This window comes from Meles meles, chromosome 9, assembly GCF_922984935.1.
Source record: "Meles meles chromosome 9, mMelMel3.1 paternal haplotype, whole genome shotgun sequence".
Classification (NCBI taxonomy): Eukaryota; Metazoa; Chordata; class Mammalia; order Carnivora; family Mustelidae; genus Meles; species Meles meles.
This window is the reverse complement of record NC_060074.1, coordinates 3941664-3967506: the sequence shown is the minus strand read 5'-3', so window position 1 is coordinate 3967506 and position 25843 is coordinate 3941664. Positions and strand designations below refer to the sequence as shown.

General features: G+C 40.8%; 1 protein-coding gene across 4 annotated transcripts in view; it reads left to right on the top strand.

Moving 5' to 3' along the window:
- Positions 1 to 25843, top strand: part of STAT4 (signal transducer and activator of transcription 4) — a 92990-nt gene that overhangs the window by 6076 nt on the left and 61071 nt on the right. The gene's annotated exons all lie outside the window — the stretch shown is intronic.

Sequence of the window (25843 nt, the reverse complement as noted above, 5' to 3'; positions counted from 1 at the left end):
TACATGGGAGGAATGGGAGGACGTGTGTGATTTTCTTGTGACCGTTGACTGGTTATGTTCAAATCTGACAATGCTGAAACAAGGATTTCAAAGATTGTATGTTCACGGCTCGTCCTCTCTTGCCTTCTCTCTCAAGTAACAGCTTAGTTGGTATGGTCCCATCTTAGACGGAGGCCTCAGTGTTGTATGTATCCTTCTGGATTTGGCTCACATCTTACCTCCTCCAAAAGATTCCTTGATACTCTCTGGCCCCTGGCTCTAGGTCTCCAGCCTCTCGCTCTCCCAAAGTTCCCCCAGGCACAGCTCTTCCGTCTGCCGTCTGTGTTCTCACAACATCTGCAACACCTCTGTACCGTGGCACTTAGTGTAGCCTTCATCGGTGGATTTCTTTGTGTGTGTCTTCTCCTCCAAACTGGGACTTTAATATTCAGCTTTGAATTCCCAGCGCCCGCCACAAGACTGGATATGTAGTGGAGTGTCATATTCATGGACTACAGGGATGAATGAATGAATGGGAGTGAAACAAGGATCTAGACAACTAAGGGCAGGCTAATACTGAGTTAACTCAGAGGCGCTAACAGGCATACTGAAGTCTGAACGTGAATTGCTGTTATTTCCTGAGTGTCTATCCAGTGTATTAGACAACAGGAAAAGCGCACGTGCCATCTCTCAGTGAGGCATTCTTAAAATCCCAAAGTTATAATGAACACATTTTTAGAAAATTTTACCTAGACTATCATAGAAGGGTGCTGGAAGTTACTAGCATTTGTGGGAGGGAAATATATGTTGTTTTTCCTACTGTATGAATTGCACTGAGCTGTTTTTGCCCTTGTAATCCCCTACAGATTTGCAAAACACGTGGCCCAGGTAGAATAGCTTGTTGCCAACAAAACGGGATTTTTCACAGCATAAAGCAGTCTCTTACAGAGATAAGACGTTTAACCTTGGCTTCATTAGCTTAGGGCTCCGATCAATAAACTTAAAACAACGGTGGGCTATTGCTCCTCACAAGTCAAATGTGAGTAAGTCCTTGCCTGTTTGAGAGCCCGTGACTAAGCATGGCTGTTATAGTTTTACCTGGTTGAAAAAGAATAAAAATAAAATAAATACGTTTGTGACATGAAAATTCCACGAAATTCAAATTTTTGTATTTTAGCAGAACACAGCCACGCCCCTTCATTTACATATGGACTCGACTCCGGCTGCTTTTGCGGTCTAGTGGCAGAGATTGGCCTCCAAAGCCTAAAATAAAAATGTGTGTGTGTGTGTATTGTGTGCTCTGTGTGTGTGTGCGTTTGAGTCATTGTTAGCTGGTCTAAAAGCAAAGGTCCTGAGGTCACTGGGCTGGAGGGACGCAGATGGGTAAAATGAATGACGCATGGTATCTGGAAATTCTGAAGTTTAAAATTTTCAAAATGAGACCTTGGGCAATCACTTCATCTTTCTCAATGCTCCCATCTTTTCGTGTAAGTGGGAATGAGCCGTATTTATTTTGGGGGATTCTAAGGAAGGCTGGAGTTTTTATTCTGGCAAAAAAAAAAAAAAAGTAGGCTTCCAATAAATGGTTTTTATTGTTGATGGAGACAAGAACAGGATTTTCTTAGGCGAAATCAAGGGTAAACTTACAGCGCATTTTGGTTGGGGGGGTGGAGATAAGATTTTGAGGGAGTTCAAGAACCGGCAGTACCTTTTATTCACATTTTGGCTCCAGCAAAAGCTCTTCTGTGTTTGTCCCTGGCCCTCCATCATCTTCTCTCTGCAGACCCTTCCCAGCAAACTGCCCCAAGTCCTCGACATCTTCGCCCCAGAAGAACAGACCACCTAGTCCCAAACTACCAAACTCACTCTTCAAAGGCTCTGAGCCTCTCTCCATGGCTAAGGACGCAGTGCCTTCCCTCTCACGCCAGCCCAGCTCCCAGTCCTTCCTGGAGGACCTGTGCATGTCCCAGCGCCTCAAGGAAATCTTCACCCTCCTTCACGGAGCGTGGGTTGCAAGATAACCAGCATCTCCTTTGTGCTGGATGTATCTAAGCAGGTCACGCTCTTTGAAGTGAAAGCCTGACCTCCTTTTTTGACCTCCCTACTCCCTCCCATACCCACTGTGGTTCTCCTGCAAAGGAGGAACTCAAAAAACAGTTTGGTTGCTTAAGATATTTTGAACTAACCAAAGAGTTGCTCTTTCCTTCATTTTATAAGCTATATTTCTCGGGTATTTGTATTAATTCAGAATACAATAAAAAATAGTAATAGAGAACATTGTCAACTATGGTTGTAGACCTAAACAAACCTGCATTTTATGTTCTTTTTAATATAGCATATTCCCACTATTGTTTATTTTTTTAATGTCTTTTTGATAAAACAACATCTCCTGCTTACCCAAGAATTAAAAGAGAAAAAAAACCTCCTATCAAAAGACTGTTGACACTGCGCTTGTCTGGTTTGAACGTTTTCATCCTCTGAGATTTTAAATGCAATCCGTGTTAACTATTATAGCACAAAAGAGCAAGCAATACAGTTCCAGGGGAATTAAACCAGTGTAAAGCAGATTTATTTTAGTTCTTTACAGAGCAGCTGAGGTCTCCAGTTTCAATATTGTACTTTACTCTGAGGTGGGGAGCGGTTGAACACTGATGTCCAGCTCACCTTTGCCCCTTTAAGGGGAGGCAGGGTCAGGTCAAGGCCAGGAGCAAGGACTGCTTCAGGCTGAATCCTGACTCTTGGAAGCACATGCCGTACAACCCAGGGCAAGATGTGTACACTCTCTTGCCTCAGTTTCCTCAGCAGTGGGAGCAGAATCACACTTGGATATTACCCAGGGGTGTTAGAAGCATTAAAAAATTCTAAAGAATGTGGTAAGCTTAGGAATTACTAAAAAGAAACACCTGCCCTAGATATTGCAAGAATGCTATGCCTTATTCTTGGGCTTGTTTTTCTTTTTTAAACCAATAGACTGTTTTTCTTTCTTTTTTTTTTTTTTTTGAAGATTCTGTGTTTTTGTTTGTTTGTTTTGTTTTGTTTTGGACAGAGACACAGAGAGGGAGGAAACACAAGTAGGGGGAGTGGGAGAGGGAGAAGCAGGCTTCCTGCCGAGCAGGGAGCCAGATGTGGGGCTCATTCCAGGACCCTGGGATCATGACCTGAGCTGAAGGCAGATGCTTACCGACTGAGCCACCTAGGTGCCCCTAAACCACTAGACTATTTTTTTAGAGCAGTTTTGGATTTATAGAAAAGTTGAGCAAAGGTACAGAAAGTTTCCTTATACTCCCACTCTACCTGCCTCTCCCCAGTGTCCCCTATTAGAAACATCTTGCATTACTGTAGTACATTGGTTACAATTGATGAACCTGTTGTGATTCATTGTTTTTTTTAATTTGTTTATGTTAACAGGCTCTATTCTTTTGTTGTTGTTGTTGTTTATTTTCAGCGTAACAGTGTTCATTGTTTTTGCACCACACCCAGTGCTCCATGCAGTACGTGCCCTCCCTATTACCCCCCACCTGGCTCTTCAACCTCCCACCCCCCATCCCCCCGCCCGTTCAAAACCCTCTGGTTGTTTTCCAGAGTCCATAGTCTGTCATGGTTCATCTCCCCTTCCAGTTTCCCTCAACTCCCTCTCCTCTCCATCTCCCCATGTCCTCCATGTTATTTGTTATGCTCCACAAATAAGTGAGACCATATGATACTTGACTCTCTCTGCTTGACTTATTTCGCTCAGCATAATCTCTTCCAGTCCCATCCATGTTGCTACAAAAGTTGTGTATTCATCCTTTCTGATGGAGGCATAATACTCCATCGTGTATATGGACCACATCTTCCTTATCCATTCATCCGTTGAAGGGCATCTTGGTTCTTTCCACAGTTTGGCGACCTTGGCCATTGCTGCTATGAACATTGGGGTACAGATGGCTCTTCTTTTCACTGTATCTTTGGGGTAAATATTATTATTAACTTATTACATGAAGGCTTTCTCTTGGTGCTGTCCACTTCTATGGGTTTTGACAAATGCATGATGTCATATACCCAGCATTTCAGGTTTACTGCCCTAAAACCTCCTCTGCTCTACTAGTTCATCCTTCCCTTCCTTACCCCAAACTCCTGGCAACCACCGATCTTTTTAGTTTTTCTCTGTTCTGCTTCTTCCAGACTGTCATATAGTTGGAACCATACAATTTAGAGACTTTTCAGATTGCCTTTTTTCACTTAATAATATGCTTTTAAGCACGTCTCCTTGTAACTTGAGAGCTCATTTCTTATATTACTGAACAATATTCTCCTGTATGTATGTACTATAGTTTGTTGATCCATTTTTAGCAATTATGAATAAAACTGATATTAACATTCATGTGCAGATTTTTGGGTGGGCATGAGTTTTCAGCCCACTTGGGTAAATACCTAGGATCTTGATTGCTAGATCTTTGTTCTTGGGCTTTCTATCACAAGACTCCTCCTTATTCATCTTCCTCACTGTATCTTTCCCTGCTAAGGCTGCTGTAAATACAATTGATTAGGTAGATTTGAAATAAGAGACGTTTACTTCTCACAGTTCTGGAGGCAAGGAAGTTCAAGGTGCTGGCAGATTTGGTGTCTGATTCAGCTTTCTGGCTCAGAGACAGCTGTCTTTTCACAGGACCTCACATGGCACAGTGGGGAGAGAACTCTCTAGGTTTTCTTCTATAAAGATGCTAATGCCATTCATGAGAGCTCTACCCTTATGACTTAATCACCTCCCAGAGGTTTCACTCCTAATAGCATCACATGAGGGGTTAGGACTTCAACATATGAATTAAGGAGACACAAATATGCAGTTTATAAGAACTTTCTTCTTTCTCCCTCAGAATGACATTTAAAAAATTAAAATGGGGGCACTGGGGTGGCTCAGCTGGTTAAGCGTCTGATTCTTGATTTTGGCTCAGGTCATGATCTCTGGGTCATGGGCTTGAGCCCTATGTTGTGAAAATTTTTTCTCTTCTCTCTCTGTTCTTCCCTCCCCATGTATGTATGTGGGCACTCTCTAAAACAATAATAATAATAATTAAAACTGCACATATTCATAATAAAAAATTAAAGTAATACAGAAAAAAAGGCAAAGACCATATGAGAGAATCCAAAATCTACTGCCTACATATAACAACATTAGTATTTCGTGAATGTCATTCCAGATATCTATACATACATATGCAAATGGAAGACTGGCTGTTGACACTTTGTACCCAGTGGTTACCAGAATCTTAGAGTCTCCTGTGCCCCCTCTCCAACTCCACTCTGCTTTCTTCCCATCCAAAGTAACCACAAATCTAATTTTTGCATTTATCCATCTCTTCGTTTTTGTTATAGTTTTACCGCATATGTGGGTAAACATAGTGTATACATTTGCAAGTCACTGAATCTTACATAAATGGGATCAAAGTATATTTATTCTTGATAATTTTCTTTCTTCACTTAATCTTGTTCCTAATATCGATCCAGGTTGATCTGTATAGCAGCAGTTTATTCATTTTCATTGCTACATAATATTCCATTTTGTGAAGATATCGTGACTTATCCATTGTACTGTCAATGTGCATGTGGGTTACTTCTAGTATTCATTCACTATTTGAAACAATGTTGGACTGATGTTGGACTGAACGTTCTTGTGTGTGCTGCCTGGTGCATGAAACATGCATGAAATTCTCTAGGATCAATACCTAGGAATGGAATTGCTGAATCATGGAGTATGTACATCTCTACTTGAACTAGGTAATGCCAATATTGTTTTCCAAAATGGTGATACCAATTTACACTCTCCTATTTGGGTAAGAGCCCTGGCTCCATATCTTTGTGCATACTTGTAGAGGTCATATATCACATACCAATCTGGGGGTGTATCTGTCTTACTTCTTCAGTTTAATTTTTTCTTCTTTTTCTAACTACTTTATTCAACTGCTTTATTTATTTTAAGCCTTTCTTTTTTTTCTTATAAATGAATTTATATACTTTTAAGAAGTACTTTATGTACTTTAATATGTAGTCTTTTTACTGTTCATTTTGAAATAGTCCATAATTTCAGTATTGACTTATAATTTCTAGATAAATTTAAAAACTTTTCAAACAAAAATGCATAGAAATGCTAGATAAAATAGAACAAACTTTTAACTGCATAGGTAAGCTCATCACATTAGAAGAAATTATAGAACAAAAAAAATTTTTTTAACTGCAAGTAGGAGCTGTACTGGAGACCGTCATACATTCTTGGATTCTAGAAATACAGATCTCAAGCATGAAGGACACCAGAAGGAAAGAAAAGATCCCAAAAGTAACAAGAGAGAACAGATTTATTACCTACACAGAAATGAGAGGCAAACAAAGCCAATTTAAAACAGAAACGAGAGAAGAGTAGAAAAAATTTCTCCACAGAGCTGGCATAAAATATCCCTCAACTTAAAATTCTATACCCAGCTAAACTATTATGCAAGATTGAAAATTCACCACATAGATGTTACTGAAGGAAATTGAACACAGATGTTATGCATGCATGGTAAAATTTCAAAAGTATCACTACAAGTGAAAATAGAGTGCAGAAGAAATTAAAAGAATTAAAAAAATTAGAACCTGTAAAAAAAATTGAAAGCATAAAATGAGGTATCAGAAAAAATCCAAATAATGTCTACTAAGTGGACAAAACTCAACAGTTATTAGACAAATTGTGGATTGCATCTAAAGTATGAAATAACAAGAGATGATGAGATCAAAGAGGTGTGTGAGAGCTGTCTTGTAGAGAAGCTTGGGGGAGCCTTAGTAAGGAATCCAAATCTTATTCTGAGTGTAATGGGAAGCCATTGACAGGTTTGAGCAGGGGTATAACATCAACTTCTCTCTGATTTAAAAAGTTCACTCCAGGGACACCTGGGTGACTCAGTGGGTTGGGCCTCTGCCTTTGGCTCAGGTCATGATCCTGGGGTCCTGGAATCAAGCCCCGCATTGGGCGCTGTGCTCAGCAGGGAGCCTGCTTCTCCCTCTCTCTCTGCCTGCCTCTCTGCCTACTTCTGCCTACTTGTGATTTCTCTCTCTGTCAAATAAATAAATAAATATTTACTATGTCGAGGGAGTATGGATACAAGACAATGTTGGTGAACCAAATTTTAAAAAACCAACTTAAAATATCCTTCTTCAACCCACTTACTGTTTTTTATCTTGAAATTTGTGGTGTAGTTTTCTTTTGTTACAATTTTCCAAGTGGCAAATGAATTCATCTGTTCATTTTCATACTTTTTGTGTTACTTTGTGCTGGGCTTGTCTTTTATGAATATTATATAGCAATCTTATTATTCGGTCAGCAAATATTGAATAAGTCCTTGCTCTGTTACTGGTCACATTTTAAGCACTAGTGATGTTATTGGAGGAAGTCATGAAGCTCACAGTCTAAACAATTCACACCTCCTATGTTCTGGTTTTTAACTTAGAGGAACTTCTGTGGCCATTCCTCAAAAACTAGTGTTTGGCAAATAAGGGAAAGCAGGCGTCAGCAAGCTTGTCTGATAATAGAAAAAAATTCTCCATCAATTAGAAGGCTGTGTTCAGGGTTTTGGCATTAACTCTGTGGTTAACAATCCCACAACCCACGAGGCATTTTTCACCAACCAGGGTAACTATTCTGTTAATAAGTGTTTTAGACCCTGTGGGTGAGGGGGCACTTGCAAGTGTAGCCACATCTCACAAGTTCTGCTCTCTGCTTCGCCATGGCCTCTTCCTCAAAGGGTTTCTCGTTTGGGTTTGCCTGAGCAATAATATGGGCTAGAGCTGAAAGCTCCTCAGAAGTTGAGAGGATGATGAGTTCCTTCTCACCCAGGCTGCAAAAATCCTATAACTGGCCCCTAGTACCAGGTGAAGTGAGATTTTTGACTTGACAAGGTAGAGGATTAGAAAAGTTTTTGCAGGAGGAAGAGAGGGGGGAAAATTGCTTTAACTGCTGATCTGCTCTGAATTTGCCAGATCTTACCTTCTCACTCCTGCTACTTTCTCAGTTCACTCCTCTTCCTTCCCCTCTGTATACCACACGTAAAGAGACATGAAGGGGTGACCTCAACCTCTGACCTGAAAACAACCCGGTGTCGCCAGTTGGTGTTAACTCTGAAAGGGCTGAGTGGAGGGTTCAACCATTCACGTCATCTGCTGCCCATGGCGGGAGCCAGTTTGGCGTTCACTCTCAGTTCTTTCCCCAAGTCCCCTGCACACACACCCCAGCTCCGTTTCCATCTGAGCTAATGACCGCGAGCTAGTATCACAATGCTTCTATCTCAGAAACCTGGAGACCTGCAGATTGTGCTGTTGAAGCTGGAGAGGGAATTATTTGTTGAGGTTTTGGGGGCTGCGGAAGTTGGAATAGTCAACCGAAGATGGATGGTGTGCATTGCCATCCCTCATCCTGTGTGCTTGACACTAAAACGGAATTCAGCATGACCAACCCAAGATCCTACCCACTGAAAGTCCATTCATGAATCCTTTCTCTTCTCTTATCCAAGGCTTTCTCTTCTCTTATCCAAGGTTTCCCAGATTGGTCTCCCTCCTTACTGTCTTTCTCTACCAGTTTATTACTTGAGTCCATAGTGATTCATCCTTTCTCTGAATTCTACTTCTCTTTGAAGTGTATTCCAGAGCTTCTTTATGTAATAATGACTTTGTGTCTAGTGCACATTATGTTTTTTTTATTCTGAATGACAATTTGAGTTTTTGAGAGTGAGGTTCATATAATTTGCTTTGGGGTATACTGTATCTATTCCATAGATGTTTGTTGACTGAATATTGGCTTCGTCCTATGAATTTTAACATCAGGCTCTATTGATTGCTGAACATACAAGGTAAGGAGGACATAGATGTTCAAAAAGCTTGCAATTTAGAATGGAGACAAAAGTACAAATAAATATTTATAATGCAGTGGGATAAGCACCATGAGAGAAGTATCTACAATCATAATTGGCAAAGTTGGGAACATTTAAGCTGTTTCTAGAAGGATGATTCAGGACTGTGAAGAGAAGAGAAGGGAAGAAAGGGAATCATATATGGAGAAGGAAAAAAAAAACTCATGTAGGAACATGAGAGAATGCCTGTTTTCAAACCAGCTAGGCATTCAGAGCATTAAGAGGAGGGTATATGAGCGTCTTGAGAGCCACGCTGAGCGTTTGGGACTTCTGCAATGGGGAGCAATCCAAGGTTTTTAAGCCAAAATGTGGCGTAAATATGTTTTCACTGAAAACATATCCAGAGCTAGTTTTCTGTCTAGGACGACCTGCCCCTTATCTAATATAGGCAAAGAAGTATTAGATAATTCTCCTAAGGTTGAAAGTATTTTCTTTTCTCATTCCTGCCCCTATATTTCCTTTCCTCGAATCATTTGACTTTAGAGAACTGAGCCAGAGACGGGAAACATTTTATTTTTCTTAACACACAAACTACCTGTCATGGGCCAAAGGTAAACAAAAACTAAACTGTTTAGATGATGAGAGGTCAAGTCCAACGCTTGGTTTGGGAAACTGGATGTCCACATGATCTGTCCAGGAGCTGACATGGGAACTCCATGTGGCTTGTGACTCCACTGGTCTGAGGGACGATAGCAGAAGTTTAGAGAGGAGCTGCCAATCCCAGAGTAAGCAGCCGCGACCAGGAAGGAAGATGGATTCCTACAGCCTATAGTGTGATGACTGACCATGCCACTGGGAAAGTGGTTGAGACACAGATGTTAGCTGAGAAAGAGGATATGAGGATGTCTCGAGTCACATGTTGACTTTTATTATCCCATGGTTTGCTGGGAGTGTCGTGGTGGTTGTGAAGAAAAAATTGGGCAGATATTCATTTTAAAAGTAGGAGAATTGTGTCATTCTGCCAACAGGTTTTGTGTGTGGTTTTTTTTTAAGTTTTCTATTTTAGTTAGTTGTCCCTATCACATGAAGATGAATGCCCACAGAAAAGCTGTCTGTTCTGGTCTAAATCCATTGTGATCTGGAAGCTTTCCAAAAAGATACTTAACCAAAACCAAGACAGTTCATAAAACTTGTTACTGCAAACATTTGCTTTTTGAAACACTTTTACGTACATTCCGTGGAAGATGGTGTAATAAACAAAAGCATGCAGATTGGGACAAAACAAATCCACTTCTCAACAGTTAGACACCAATTGTCAGCTTCAAACTAATTGACGTTTGTATTTTAAGTTGTTGTTTGTGTAATGATCAAGTAGATATCTGAACTTAGTAGATAACTCATTTTAGTTTATAGACATTGAGTGATTGCCTTTAACTGATCCAACCCCCCTCACAGGCATCCATTTTAACTTACCAATGAAATGTTCATAATTGGAAAAGAAGCTGGTTTTCACACTAAGCCACCACACACCGTCCATGCTTCCATTACTGCCTTTTCCAGAGATGACTGAAAGACAAAAGATTTGCCCAAATGATACCTATCTCTCCCTCTATTTTTTTCCCCCAAAATGAGGATCCAAAGCCAAGTACTGGCACATGGTTGAACTTCAGCACTCTCTTACCATAATCTTCTGGTTGGCTACTTTCATCGAGAACATAGATCTTATTCTCAGCTGCTGAGTGGGCTCCTAAGTGTACCATGAAGAACTAATGTGGTACAGATAGCCAAGAAGTATGTTGGTGGCTAAAAAATGAGAAGAGTCTTTGTCTGGTTTCAAGAAAGTTCCTGTTTTCTTTCATCTAATCTGTGATCTCCGCCTCAGTGGAAAGATATGGGAATGAGAAACAGAAATAGTTAGCAGCCTTTCATACTTACCAGGTTCTTGTAACTTACCTCATATCTGTGGGGTTCACTTCGGAAAAAAAAGAATATCTCACTGGTTCTCTGTGGCTCAACACACCATCAGCTCATCACATCATCTCCTTTAGATTCTTGTATTTTTTCCCCGGACAATAAAAAGTCTTTCCAGAGAACGAGGTAGAGATAGAGACAGAGAGAGAGACTTGATGGGAACAATGTGGAGGATAATGTGGGAGAGGTAGAAACAGGGGCATGGGGACGTTTAGACATTATTGCAGCCGTTGAAACAGGATACTGGGCTGTGACAGAAAGAAAATGGGCTGGAGTTGTGAGGTCATTTGGTCAAAGAACTGACAGGTAATGAGTGAACAGATATGAAACAGATCTGAAATAAGTGAGAAAGAAGAGATGACTGGCCGTGTTAGTTTGGGTTATCATGTGGATATTGACGTGTAATGAAGACTGGGTTTGGGAAGGGATTTGGGAAAGCAAGATAAGTTTTGTCAATTCTAAGCGGAGTGCAGCAGGAAGTTAATGGGAAGTGACTGGAAGTAATGTGTCTACGTTCTTAACTGTCTCTTCCACAAGACTGAGAGCTACTTAAGCACATTCATCTTTTCATCTCCAGTGCTTAACGCAGAGCCCAAGACATAGTAGGGCTCATGGTCTCATTTAATAAATGAAGAGTGAGCTGACATGGAAAAATGACTATTGCCTATTGCAGTGAGTATCGCTAACGAAACATCGCAAATGTCATGTCATTATTGGAAATGTAATTTAGAGCCCATACGTGAAATTCAGATGATAAGATTTCTTGTTGAAATCACCACTTTCTAAAAATACTTTATGTTAATTTTTCACATATGTTTAGGTTATGTGGTTCATCTGTGAGTTTTTTCAAATTGCTACAAATCTCCAAAAAGTTTTCCAATATATTTATAAAAAAAAAATTCTTGTAAGTGGGTCCATGCAGCTCAAACTCCTGTTTTTCAAGGGCCAATGATACATTTATTCGGGTCTTTCATGTTCTTCAAATGCTGCTTTTAAGCTTCCCATAAAATCACAGTGTATCTTTCCCTAAATTTATCCCTGGAGATATATGCACCCCTGTGTTTATTGCAGCATTATTTAAATAGCCTAACCATGGGAGCAGTCCCAGTGTCCATTGATAGATGAATGAATAAAGAAGACGTGGCAAATATATATAAATTAGGTAAATATATGCTATGTTTACATAATTTATATATAATCTATTATATGTAATAATTTATATTATTATATATTATGTGTTATATGTAACATATATAATACATATATATAAATGTATATAAAAATATACCATGTACACCACATAAATTATGTATAAATATATACTATATACACACAATGAAATATTATACAGCCATAAAAAAGAATGAAATCTTGCCATTTGCAACATGATAGATGAAGCTAGAGAGTATAATGATAAGCCAGTCAGAGAAAGAAAACCATATCATTTTCACTCATATGTGGAATGTAAGAAACAAAACAAAGGGGAAACAAAGGGAAAGACAAATCAGAAACACACTCTTAACTGTAGAGAACAAACAGATGGCCACCAGAGAGGAGGTGAGGGGGAGTGGATGAAACAGGTGAGCGGGATTAGGAGGACACTTGCGGTGGGCACTGGGTGATGTATGGAACTGCGGAATCACTACATTGTACACCTGACATGAACATAGCCCTGTATGTTAACTATCCTGGAATTTTTTTTAAATCAGTAATGGGAGTCAAAAGATAGAAACTTCCTATAAAATGAATGAATAAATAGGAATTCTTATAAATCAAGCCATGGTAATGTAAAAAAAACTTTTTGCATTTTAGTGCTGTTTTGAGGGATATTTTTTCTATTACATTTACGATATGGTTATTGCTTGTCAATAGGAATACTACTGATGTCTGAATACAGATCTTCCTGAACTCTCTTATTGATTCCAGCTTCATGCAGACTCTCTTTTATTTTCTCCAGACTATCATATCTGCAATAAGGAGAGATTTATTCTCTTTCAAGGTTCATGCTTATTTCTTTTTCTTCTCTTACTGATTAAGAATTCCATTACAATATTGAAGTGAAAGTCAACAGGTGAAATGTTTTACTAACGTAATGCTTGCTGTAGGTTTATGATCTTAAGGAAATTCCTTTATAATCCTGGTTTACAGAGATTTTTAGAACTCTTGATGAATATCACATTTTATCCAGTGATTTTCCTGCATCTATTAAGATAATTACATACTTCTCTCTTTTAATCTACACATAATGTGTGTGGCATAGATTTTCTCCTATTGAACAATTGTTCTGTTCCTGAGATAAAGTCTCTGGTTTTTATACACTGTCAAATGACTTGTTAATAGTTTATCTAGGATTCATATCTAACTGCAGATACATCCTTTGTTTTTTTTCCCTGTCCTTGTCTGGTTTTGCTTTCAAGGTTACACTAACCTTATAAAATGAGTTGGAAGTATTACCTCTTTTGTTCTCCAAAGTCAAGTTACCAGATGGGATACTAAACACAAACTAGTTTTTTTCTTTATATATTGTAAGAAATGTAGATATATTTTAAATTATGTACATTTAAGGTGTACGGCCTGATGATTTGATATACCTCACATAATGGAATGCAATACTATGTCAAGCTTCCTTACATAGTTAACATTTTTGCGTGTGTGACAAGAGCACCTGAAATCTACTCTTTTAGTGTATTTCCAATATTCAGTACAGTATTACTAGCTATAGTCCTCCTGCTGCCCATTATATCTCCAGTCTTGTCCATCCCCCACGGCTGAAAGTTCGCACCCTTCACCAGCATCTCTCATTCCCTGTTAACCATGCCCCAGTCTCTGGTAACCACATGAAACATCCATTTATTTAGGTCTTTAATTTCTCTCGGCAGTGTTTTACAGTGTTCTTACGTAGATCGTTCACTTCTTAGAGGCATACCATAATTTTTTTTTTTTTTTTTTTTTTTTTTTTTTTTTTTTTGGCATACCATAATTTAACCAGTCCCGTAGCCACGGGCCTTTAGTTTCCAATGCTTACTCCATTTCATCTTATAAGCGCAATGAAATTCAAAACCCCACATCTAACTTTTGTTTGTCATGTTTAAGTGCTACAACTGGAATCTAACACCACTCGTTCTCCCCTCCTACATTCTCATCTACAAGCAAGAAATCAAAGAGCAAGAAGGGCCCTCAGAGTGTCCCATCTTTTGGGTCTTGAAACCACAGATGAACCACCTCAATCTGTTTCCTGTTATTTAAAATCTCTAGGGTAGGGTCATCAGGAAAGGGCTCCTTTTGTCACTCTGGTGTTAATTACACCCATTTTCCCATTTTTCACTTACCAGCCAACAGAAGAACTTCCCGGTGAATCGCAGAATATCTGGTTCTCATTTTTAAAACTAGTTCTTTCTGCATTAGAAGAGAAAATCTGTATTTGGGGGACTATTAATATCCTATGTCTGTGGCTGTTTATAAGTCTTTTTAGCTCTACATACAGGTCCTAATCTCCAACCTTGCCAATCAATTAATAAGCGTGTATTGGTTGGTAAACTGCTCTATACAAGACCTTGTAATGAGTGCTGTTTCAGATCTCTCAGAGCCAACTTTTGTAAGCTGCCGAACCTCAAACCACACAAGTCCAGAGCCATGCAGACCGTTATCTCTGAGTTCCTTAGATTGTCTTTTTGCTAATGCAGGTTAATATCATACCAACCAATTTTTTGAAAAGATTTATTTATTTATTGGAGGGAGAGAAAGTGCAAGTGGGGAGGGGCAAAGGGGAAGAATCTCCTGCAGACCCCCACTGAGGGCAGAGACTGACCCTGGGGCTAGATCTCATGACCCTGAGATCGTGACCCTGAGGTCACCAGCCATGAGATCATGACCTGAGCCGAAACCAAGACTCAGACGCTCGACCCAGTGAGCCACCCAGCTGCCCTATACTAACCAATTTTTAAAGAACTTTATTTCTTACTACAAAGGTGATCTAATAAAGTTTAGAAAATAAAAGATAAATAAAAAGGAAAAAAACTCATCCGTAATCCCGTCTTTAACTGCTAACCGCTGTTAGCACTGTATTTCCTGCCGATATTTCTACTTACATATATATTTCAACTTATTTTAAAAATTAATATTGTGGAAAAAAAATTAATATTGTTTTACTCACCTCCTTCTGAAGCTTAATGCATTCACTTAAATGATCAAACAACCATGGAATGGCATTCTATGTCATGAAATATTCTTTTTCAACATCATTTGTATTCTCCTATTAATTGGACACTTATTTTTCCCAGTTTTTCACTAATATAAACAAGTGAAGGACACCTACCTCTTGTCAAAAACCCATTCATGTTTATGAGTATTCTGTTAGGACAGTGGTTTTTTTGTTTTGTTTTGTTTTGTTTTAGGACGTTGGGTCTTAACTCCATGCATCAAAATGACCTATAGAGTTGTTTTTATTTTGTTTAAGATTTTATTTATTTCTTACTTGAGAGAGAGACAGAGAGAGAGCATGAGCTGGGAGAGGGGCAGAGGGAGGAGCAGGCTCCCCACTGAATGCGGAGCCCAACACAGGGCTCCACCTTGGGGCTGTATCCCAGGACCCTGAGACCATGACCTGAGCTGCAGTCGGACGCCTAACTGACTCAGCTACCAAGGGGACCCTGTAGACTTCTTTCAGTACTGGTATCCGCTGTTGACAGGAGTGTAAACTGATGTGTTAGTGAGGAGAACACTAGTTACCGGATTAAAGAACAGACAACAGGATTTTATCTATCATGCAGATTACAGTCTAATGTTTGGTTATTGTGTGGCTAAGAATATCTTATTCTTTCCCTTTTCGTTGAGATTCAAGGATCCAAGTTCCTTCCATAGTGTAGCTCAGCTTTTCCAAAGGGGACTGGCTGTCTTTGTAGGTAGACAGGAGATAAAGAGAAAGAGCATGGAGTCACGGCCATATCTGGGATTCCTTGGCCTAGAAATGACAGGTTCTATCTGCCTTCCATTAAAAAGAGCTAGATGCGTGCCTCCTGTCACAAGCAGGGAATGGTAAAAAATGTAATTTCTGAACAGGCTGCCGTTTCTCACTTCCAAGGGCTTACTGCATCCCGTCAGAAGAAGGAGTTTTCATGGACAGTTAGATTTGTCTGCTACATTTGGTAAAAACAATTTTGGAAAGCAGTTTGTTAATATCAAAGTTTGATGGGACAGCTTCATTTCTGAATGTTTATCCTACAGAAATTCTCACACGGGCAAACAGAAGGATATCCATTCAAGAATGTTTATGTTTATGTTATTTATAATAAGAAAAATGAGAAAATTATCTCAGATGTCCAGCTTGAAATGTCCACAATGGTTAAATGCATTGAATTATTTCCATGCATGCAATAACTATTAAAACATTAGATCTGTATATTCTGAAATGGAAGGTTGACAATAACGTATGTTATTGAGTGGAAAAACAGAAAATATGTCCAGTGTGATTGCCCACGGGGAGTGAGGGAAGAAAGTGGAGGATAGGACCTCTCACCAATTTTTTAAAACCTTTTTATTACTTGAAATTTTTTTTTAAAAAAAAAGCCCAAATTACATCAGCATTTTCAAAACAGAGATTCCCAGATCTTACCCAAATCTACAGAATCAGCATCTCCAAGGAGTGGGACCCAGAAATGTGTATGTAGTTCATAAAAGCCTCACAAACAATTCTGATAAATTGCCAGGGTTCAGGCCACAGCCTTAAGATAGATTTCTAAAAGTGGAATTACTATGTCAAAGGATATGAAAAATGTGACGGCTTTGATAAGAATTGCCAATTTGTCCTTTAGTAATGTACTGACTCACATTCCCACTAGCAGTGTGTAAAAGCTCATTCCATCATCAACACTGAGTGGTACAAGGTGTTTTAATCCTTGCCAGTTTGATAAATGAAAAATGGCTTATCTGATTTATTTAGACATAAGCACTAGTTTGTGCATTTGGTTCTCTTTGGGGCATGTGCTATCCCATCTCTCTTCCTCTTGAATTGTGTTAATGTTAACACAAGTTAATATCTTAATGTTTCATTAAATAAGTTAATGTTTCATTATAACAGTCATTTAGGGAACTGGTATACAAATGTAGATTTTGAGCTGCCTACTCCCAGTTCTGACGGAGCAGGTCAAGGATAGGGTTTGGGAATATGGGCAGGAGACTTTAGATCAGAGCGTTTACAAAGGAGAGATGCACCCCAAGCAGAAACATCAGAAGAAAAGGGAATTATGGTGCACTTAGAATATAGGTGATTCATATCCCTAGAATCGACCCTTCACTCACGGCTTGCCCTGCCCTCTGCCCAGGACTAGGCTCCCCTGACTTCCCCCACATCCACCAAGCTCCAGCCTTATTCTCTCCATGTGTCATTAAAATTCACATCGATTTCTCTGCCTCTGCACTCCCCCAGCCCTGGGTGTCCACACAGCTCATCCTGACCCTCAATCACAGGCTGCAGTTACTTTCGATAGATGAGAACCGACTTACAGTAATAAAGATACAGTCTAATGAAAGCCGGAGAAGTATTATTTCAAGACAGAAAGAAATGCCCCAGGATAGGCTGGAAAATAATCCTACAATAAATTACTTTTGTGTTGACACTAAATTAGAAGCAAGAGCAACTCTATAGAAGTCGTCACTGAAGTCGCATAGCCTGAAAGAATTAGAAACAAGTGCTTCTCTGTCAAACGAAGCAGAGGCCACTTTTTATCTTCCAAACTGGCAGAGATTAAAAACCTTTGGTACCACTCAGGGATGGCTGTGGATTGAGCAACCCAGGTGATTCTTGTGATCAGATCAGTTTGGGAACGAATACCCCTCCGCCAGTGTTCTCAGCTTTGTCTGCTTATTAGAATCATCAGACACAGGGGCGCCTGGATGGCTCAGTGGGTTGAGCCTCTGCCTTCGGCTCAGGTCATGATCTCAGAGTCCTGGGATCGAGCCCCGTATTGGGCTCTCTGCTTGGAGGGGAGCCTGCTTCCCCCCCTTCCCCGTTGCTGCCTGCTGCTCTGTCTACTTGAGATCTCTGTCTCTCTGTCAAATAAATAAAGAAGTAAAATCATGAGACACGCCTTGAAAAATCAGCCGTGCTCAGCCCCATCCCAGAGATTCTGTTTCAATTGGGATTTTTTTTTTTTTTAAAGCTTCCCTGGTGATTAGAATGTGTAGCTAAGACTGAGTCTCATTGTCCAAAGGAATATGCCAAAAACAAACAAACAAAATCTTGTGTAGATCTTACATCGAGTTCATTATTCTTTGCCACTTTAAGAGGAGGGGATATAGGAGTTGCTTTTCTAGAGGAAGTAACGGATTTCCAAAGACTGATTTACTATCTCCCTCAAATCTCTTGTCATTTGTGAGACGTTTGAGTCGATTTCTTTTCATTTATCCAGTCACTCAGTCACTCAGCAAGTGTGCACTGAGCGAATTCTCTGCCAGGAGCACTGCTGATGTTGGGGATACTGCCCTCATGACGTGTGTGATCTACCCAAGTGGAAATTCAGTAATTGCAAGTAGTTACCCCGGAGCCCGCTCTGTGAGTAGGCGTCCATGGTGTCCTGCTTTCACCACGAAAGTTAACCATCATGGGCCATTTTTAAAACATGCCACCTTTGTCTAAGTTGAATATCATGAGCTTGAAAAAAACTTTCTTATGAGGATATTCCTTCTAATTTAATGTAAATCTGCAATCATTTTATTAGAAGATAATTTTCTAAGCTACTCAGGGGTATTTGTTTCGAACCTGAAGTAACATTTCTGAATTTATCGGGCTATTTTTTGTAAAGATTGAGCTGATTCTTCTTTACATAAGCTTTAGATCGCAAAGTAATCGTATGGCAACAAGACCGACTCCCGAGGGGCTTGTGAATCCAATTTGGGATGTATTGAGTGCTATGATCCTGTAGAGCAGGGTGGTGCCAGGTCACAGGTCGAAAAGCGTTGTGGCATCAGACTGTTTCCTCCTTGTCAGCACCATTGGACAGTGGGCACCTGTCATCTTCACTTCACCTCGGGAATGAAATCAGTGGAAGGAAAACATAAAGACTTCCATTCTGTCAGTTACGGCCCTTACGGCAGGGTTAGGAGCAGAGTATTCCAAGCACGTGAATTTTTCTGATGATGCAACAACGTTCAGACGTTTTCCATGACCGTACATTCATTCGAACCACAGGTTTCATGAACACAGGCTCATTAGTCCCATCTGACGAATCCCTTACTCCTGTGAGAATTAAGCAGCCCTGGAGAATGGACGCAGTCTTATCTGACCTTTTCACGTAGCGCTGCTTCACTTAGCAATACAGGACCTGGCATAGACTCAGAGGACGGTTTTAGACGCCCGCCCCCCCCCCCCAGTCCCAAGAACTGGTGTATATTGCTGACTATATTTCTGGCATAACATGTGTAAGAAAACACCAAATTCATCAAGAGCTTCTTCGCTCTCTGTGCATTGGTAGGACATTGTTATTTCCGAGGACTGAGATCATGTACTCACCCAGACTCCAAAACACTAAATGCGGGCTAAAATCCTTGCTGGAAACATGGAGCTGGAAGCCACTGAACCGTTGCTCCACTGGCAGCATGCTGCATTCCATGCACAGATGAATAAGGACCACATGAGACACAATAGAAATGGCCTGTAGGCTTCTGGGGAGTCCGATAAATTGCCATCAAGCCCAAATCCAAAGCAGGCGTTTCAAAAACAGTGGAACTTCCAAGGTGTTGAAGCAGGTGGACAGGTTCCAGCCTGCACAAAAGCACCAGGCGGAGGGCCGTGTGGGGGACCCCCCTCTTAGAAAACTATGTGTCCTGCCGCTAGACTGCTGAGGCCGCTTTCCGGGAGTCACACTGAGTCATTACATGGACTAACCGCTGCCTTGGTTTTCTTTAATTTCCTGTCTGCCTGTGAGCCCAACAAGCTCTCTTCCTCAGCTGAGATACAGCCAGTTTCTTGATCCCTTGGCTCAGGATTGCTTATAAAACTGACCGCCATCGTGAGGCACTACATGGCCACAGCTAGGAGGGCACTGCTTGGAAGAAGGGAAAGTCCAGTATTCCAGCAGCTACTCCAGAGGCCGTCGGAGGGCATCACTGAGGTCAGGACGTGTGAGCCCCTCCGACGTCAGGCCTGTGTATGCATCTCTCCGAAATGGCTTCACCAGCTTACTGAAAGCTGGAAGGATGGACATGCTGTTGTTGCCTCAGGTGGAGGAGGCTGTGTTCAAATGCTTTTAGGAATTCAAATAAGCACTAGGTGAAAACACATAAGTAAAAGGAAGCCCTCCTTTGTGCTTGGCTTGGCAGGAAATCTAGAGTTCAATCTGACCTTTAAAAAAAATGCCCTTTCTGTCATCCTGCTTGAAGTCATGAAAACAAAACAAAACAAAACAAACAAAGGACACAACACAGATTAAATCCAACTCCACCTTCAGAGCCCAGATCAAATCACACTTTCTCATTGAATCAATTCCTAACCTCGAAGAAGAATAATTTTCTTTTCTGAGCTTTGAACAAAAGTTTTGTTCACACCACTCATAAAGCAGACATCTCATGGCTGCTTACACATCAACGTTTTGTATTAGACTGCGAGTTTCTGAGAGCCAACAGCCAGGAATCACTTTGACAAATGGGCTCTTTGTGAACCGATTTTTGATGAATTCACCTGCAGGTAGAATTTTATTTCATTCAACTTCGTCTCCCTAATACCTAGCATAATCTCTGGCCTACAGCAGAGGCTCCGTAAGTGTTGGTGGAATTGAAAAACAGATACATATTTTTCTCTTTATAAAAGTAATGCATTTCCATGTTTGTTGACAAAAATAAACTCAAAGTATGGAGTCTAGAGGGGAAAAAATCAATGAATTTACCTTTTCAAGCACACAGACTAATGTACTTCAACATATCAGTTCTGAGAACAAAAGGTAACAAAGTAACAGTAGCAGCTATGACGACACAGAAGCCAAGACCCAGGACGTTTAGCCCAGGAGGGTGGGAACCTACATTTCACCCACCCAACAACACAGTACGGCTGCCCAACTGAATTGGAAATAGAATTGCATCCTCTTCCATTTTTGTATTTGCTGTCTCCCCAAGAAATCCCCTAATCTCTGTATCCCTTAATGCCAGTGACCCTATGGCAGGTGAAAGATTGTGGCGGGAGAGCCCTGGGGCTTTGACTGCCAACGGAAATGATGTCACATGTGATGAGGTATGTCAGGATGGCGTTCTCACTAGAACTGACTTCATATTTCTAATAAATGTTCAGCTGAAAAATATGCAGAGAATGGAAAACACGAATTATGCAACTGAAAGTTGTGATTTCCTGTGCAACTTTATGGAGGAGGTGAGAACAGAACAGTAAGAGAGAAACTACTCTTAAATCCTTCTTTGTTTAAAGTATTGTTTCTTCTTTTAGTCTCCCCTCTATGTCTACTGTCCTCAGAGTCTACTACATGGTCTGTTTGTTACATTGTGTGTTTAAGCATCTTAGAGAAGCAACATTTTAGATATGGAAAGGACCTTAGACAAAGTGAATGAGTGTGTGTGTGTGTGTGTGTGTGTGTGTGTGTGTGTGTTTAGGGAAAGGCACGTCTTCTTGGCATATAGCCTCATTACCATGACTTTGATTATGACTTCAGGCTATACATTTTTCTAAGTTTTATGTCTTACTCAGCTTTAAAAATTGTATTAGCAGCTCAGCATTGAGCACAACACCACTTAAGGCTTGAGGTTTTCATGACTTTCACTGAGAATTATTCCCCCATGCCTGTTGTGATTCTGTTGGGTAAACTAAGTCTGAAGCGCAGAGTCGTAAAACAACTGTGGCCCGAGCTAAATCAGTAACAGCAGCTTCCTCTCTGTATGTTACACCTTTACTCAGACCACAGCTTTCTTAAGAAATGATGCATTTTAAACACCAGATGTGATAACTAGAACTTCGAGAGGAACCTCCTCCTGTCTATGGTAGTTTGAGCAGAAGGGAGAAGCATGTAAAAAATGATATGCATGACAACATTTTCTCTATATAAATCACTTTCTCTGTTTTAAAAGACCTGTAACATTCTCTGCTGCTCTTGAATAAACTTCCTCTGTGAAAAAGTTACTTTCTAAAAAATTCCCACAGATTTTCATGATACAGGTTCTTGTGATTATTTTTCTCTATACTATTTCTCTGGTCATTTTGCTGAAATTCCAATTTGGGGCGCTCTGTCAATTTTATCTAAAGCTTATTTGATATCTTTGCAAACAACAAAAGACCAAAGGTGGCACCTCTTGCCTTCCTCCATCTCCCTGTGGAGCGAAAAGTTTCCTAGCTTTTCTTAAACCAATTCAGCCTCACTCAGATCTGGCTACCTCAGGCAAGCTTCTGAGTATTGTTTATATTAAAAAAACCTTCTTTATTGTACAAATTCAACACTTTCCCTCAAGTTCAATAAATTTTAAATAAGTTTTTGTCTCCCATGCCTCAGGCCCCTACCATAGTTCTTAAGGGTAAAGGAACAACTACAGTATAGGTTCTCTAAAAGAAGCTCAGGTTCAAAAACGGGAAGGATGGAGGAGATGGTGCTTGTTTGTTTCTCAGCACCCAGGTCAGCGCCCGGCAATAGTTGTTGTCCAGGACAAACTGATGGACTAAGCAAAGGAATGAATGAGCGGCATCAGTGATGTCTGACAGCGGTGCCTCTGAGTGTTGGGATAGGATCTCCGGAAACATAGGTGTGGGCAGGTGTTACACCTGGGCAAAACCTTGTATGCAAACCACAGACATGGAAAAGCAGTTGGGGGACACTTAAAGCCTGGGTCAGGTGATTGTGGGCATCCTTGACCCACTCCCTTGAGCCATGGGAAAATGGGCCTGAACAATGGAGAATCATGGGAGCTGGCGGTAGGGTGCGGGGCAAAAGACTGTTTTCCTTACTCTCCGTTCTGCTATGGGACTAGAAATTGTGTGTTCAGTCGGGGTTACAGAATAACTATTAACTACTCTGAAGAAATGTCCTTAAATTTTCCTTCCGTGGTCTGTGCAAAGAGCCCTAGGTCTGAAGCCAAGTATCTTTATTCCACTTTCAATGCCACCTTCATTAGCTGTTGACCTTGTTCTCCCTCTGCCTCAGTTCTCTTAGCTGGAGAATGGGGGTAATGATAACACTTACCTCACCTGGTTGGTAAAAATAGGATGGAAAAGTGACAACAGTAATAGCAAAAGTTTCATTTTTCATAGATGGATGCATTGTTTCTTTTGAGTTCATCATTATCCTACATGTACGTGCATTGAGCCGCATGATCTGTTTATGTCAAAAACATATCTCCCTACATATGCACGTGTGTGTCTCAGAATAATGGTGAGCACTCAGTGTATGCGGGGCTTACTGTGCTCACTACTTTCTTTAGGTCATTCAAGCCTCACAACTCTGTGAGGTCATTACTACTGTTTCCTCCATTTTACAGGTGAGAAAATTGAGGCTTGCAAAGGTCATGTAGCTAAGAGGTGTGACAAGATACAATCTCAGTTTTTCTGAATCTAGACTCTGTCTTGATTCTTGACTCAAGTCAAGAATTACACATGTAGATGATTTCTCCAAATTTTGTCTTTCTATTTCTCTGAAAAAATACAGTCTATGATCATTTTAACAACTTTATCAAGATATAATGATCTACAATAAACACTTATTTAAAGTGTGCAAGTTGACAAGTTTTGACATAAGTATCCACCCATGAAACCATTACCACAATCAAGAAAATGAACATATCCGTCACTCCTAAAAGTTTCCTTGGACGCTTTGTTATCTGTCCCCCTGTTCCTCCTGGCCCTGTGTCCTACCCTTAGGCCACCATTTTGCTCACTAAAGATGAGTTTGCCTTTTCTAGAATTTTAATATAAATTGAATCCCACATTTTAGGAACCTTCATAACAGGCTCCTTCACTCATCATTTTTTGGAGATTTATCCATATTTCTTCATGTATCAACAGTTCATTCCTTTTTTTACTGAGTAGTGTTCCATTGTATGGATGTACTGAAACTTGTTTGTTTATGAAAATTTTTATTAATTCTCTATACCCTAGAATATGCAAGAATTAAAAACACCAATTACTTTCTTAAACAGTATTCTGTTACTTTGTTTATATTTATTTTAATATTGTTGTACACATTTTCCTGAAATATTAAGTAAGTATCCGAATGGAAAAGGAATGAGATAGGCAGTTAAGATAGGAGAGATGAGGGGATGGATAAAAAGTATATCCCAGGGGTGCCTGGGTGGCTCAGTGGGTTAAAGCCTCTGTCTTTGGCTCAGGTCATGATCTCAGGGTCCTGGGATTGAGCCCCGAGTTGGGCTCTCTGCTCAGCGGGGAATCTGCTTTCCCCTCTCTCTCTCTCTGCCTGTCTCTCTGCCTACTTGTGAATTTTCTCTCTGTCACATAAATAAAAAATTTTAAAAAAATTATCCCAGTTGTAATATCACTGCAGTCTTTATATATATATATATATAGAGAGAGAGAGAGAGAGAGAGATCTATATATATAAAGATTTTATTTATTTGACAGAGAGAGAGCGCGTGCATGAGTGGGGGGGGCAGCAGGAAGAGGCAGAGGGAGAATCAGTCTCCCCAACTGAGCAGAGCATCCGACTGTGGGACTCGATCCCAGGACCCTGGGATCAAGACCTGAGCTGAAGGCAGACGCTTAACTGACTGAGCCACCTAGGCGCCCCTCACTGCAGTTTTTTTTTTTTAAACCATAGGTTAATTTTGTAATTTTCCTCTTATATGAATGCATATAAAATCCGTATTTTTGCATTCTGTGTGTAAAGTTCTATAAGTGGAATATTATATTTAAAATTAAAGTAACCCAATCTGGTGCTGTAAACTATAAAAACTCACTCGGTGGTATGGGGCTTCAGAGTTGTGTCCAGTGACATTCATGTGTCTTGTCTTCAGCGGTACCCTTTTATGGGGTCAGTAAGCTCTTGCAGCTTAGGTACAAGCAGACCATGAAAAAATACTTTAAAGACAGACAGACGACTCTTTTTTCAGACTTGCAGATCGCAGGTCCATAGGACACTTGGCTCTGGATGGTGTGGCAGAAAGACCCGTGAATGTCACGTGAGCTGGGGTCTGGCTCCCCCGGCCTCACATTCCCTGTTTGTTGAATGAGAACAAGGAGGAGGGCTGTGTTGGAAGAAAGCATTGCAGAACACATGGTACATAGAAGATATTTATAAATGGTGTTTCCCCTCCCTGCCCCTTCTAAGTCCTTTTTCCTTAACACTTCTCTAAGCTTCCAGGAAATATAAGGGCTTTGTTAAATAAATGCCCGCGGGGGCTTTTTCTTCGTAGCGCTGGTGTCGGACCAGATCCGTGGCTGTGCAGACTGAGGGGGAGAAGGGATTGTGTCACGGCCTTGTCCCCATGAGAAGATGAAGGAGAGTCTCCCCGGGGCCCCAGGCTGCGGTGCGGCTGGTGTTAGATCCTCGGTGGGAGACGACAGCACAGATTGGAAACGAAGGTTCGATGATCGTGGCCTTTCCTTGTGATGGGACCCTTGGGGGATGTGCGTGTTACTAAGGACCACTTAGTAGCTAGAGGATTGGCACACCCTCGGTCAGGAAACCGAATACCTTGCCACCTTGCCACTGTGAGAAGCACAGGAGAGTTTCCAGGGGGTCCATCAGGAGACCCTGTGGGACTTGAAATGCACAGAAACTTGACCGTGTTGAGTGAGAAAGAGCAAATGGCAAAGTTGTTTCCAACACCAGCAGGTTCGCCCTGGCACCGTTCCTGGGTCTGCACTGGGGCCATTTCCACCAGTGGTTTGTTCTGTGAGCGACAGCCCTGCGCTGCGTGCCCTGGGCCGCCACTATCTGTCCTCTGTCCACGCCTCCTCCCCTCCCAGCGGGGGGCGCCAGGAACAAAAGCCAGAGTGGGAGCTCGCAGTGACCCCGTAAGGCCAACTGTGGGGTTGTTTGGGAGAGATGGAGTGAGACGGGGGAAAGAACAGGACGGAAACGTTTTAAGAACCACTGGGAGAG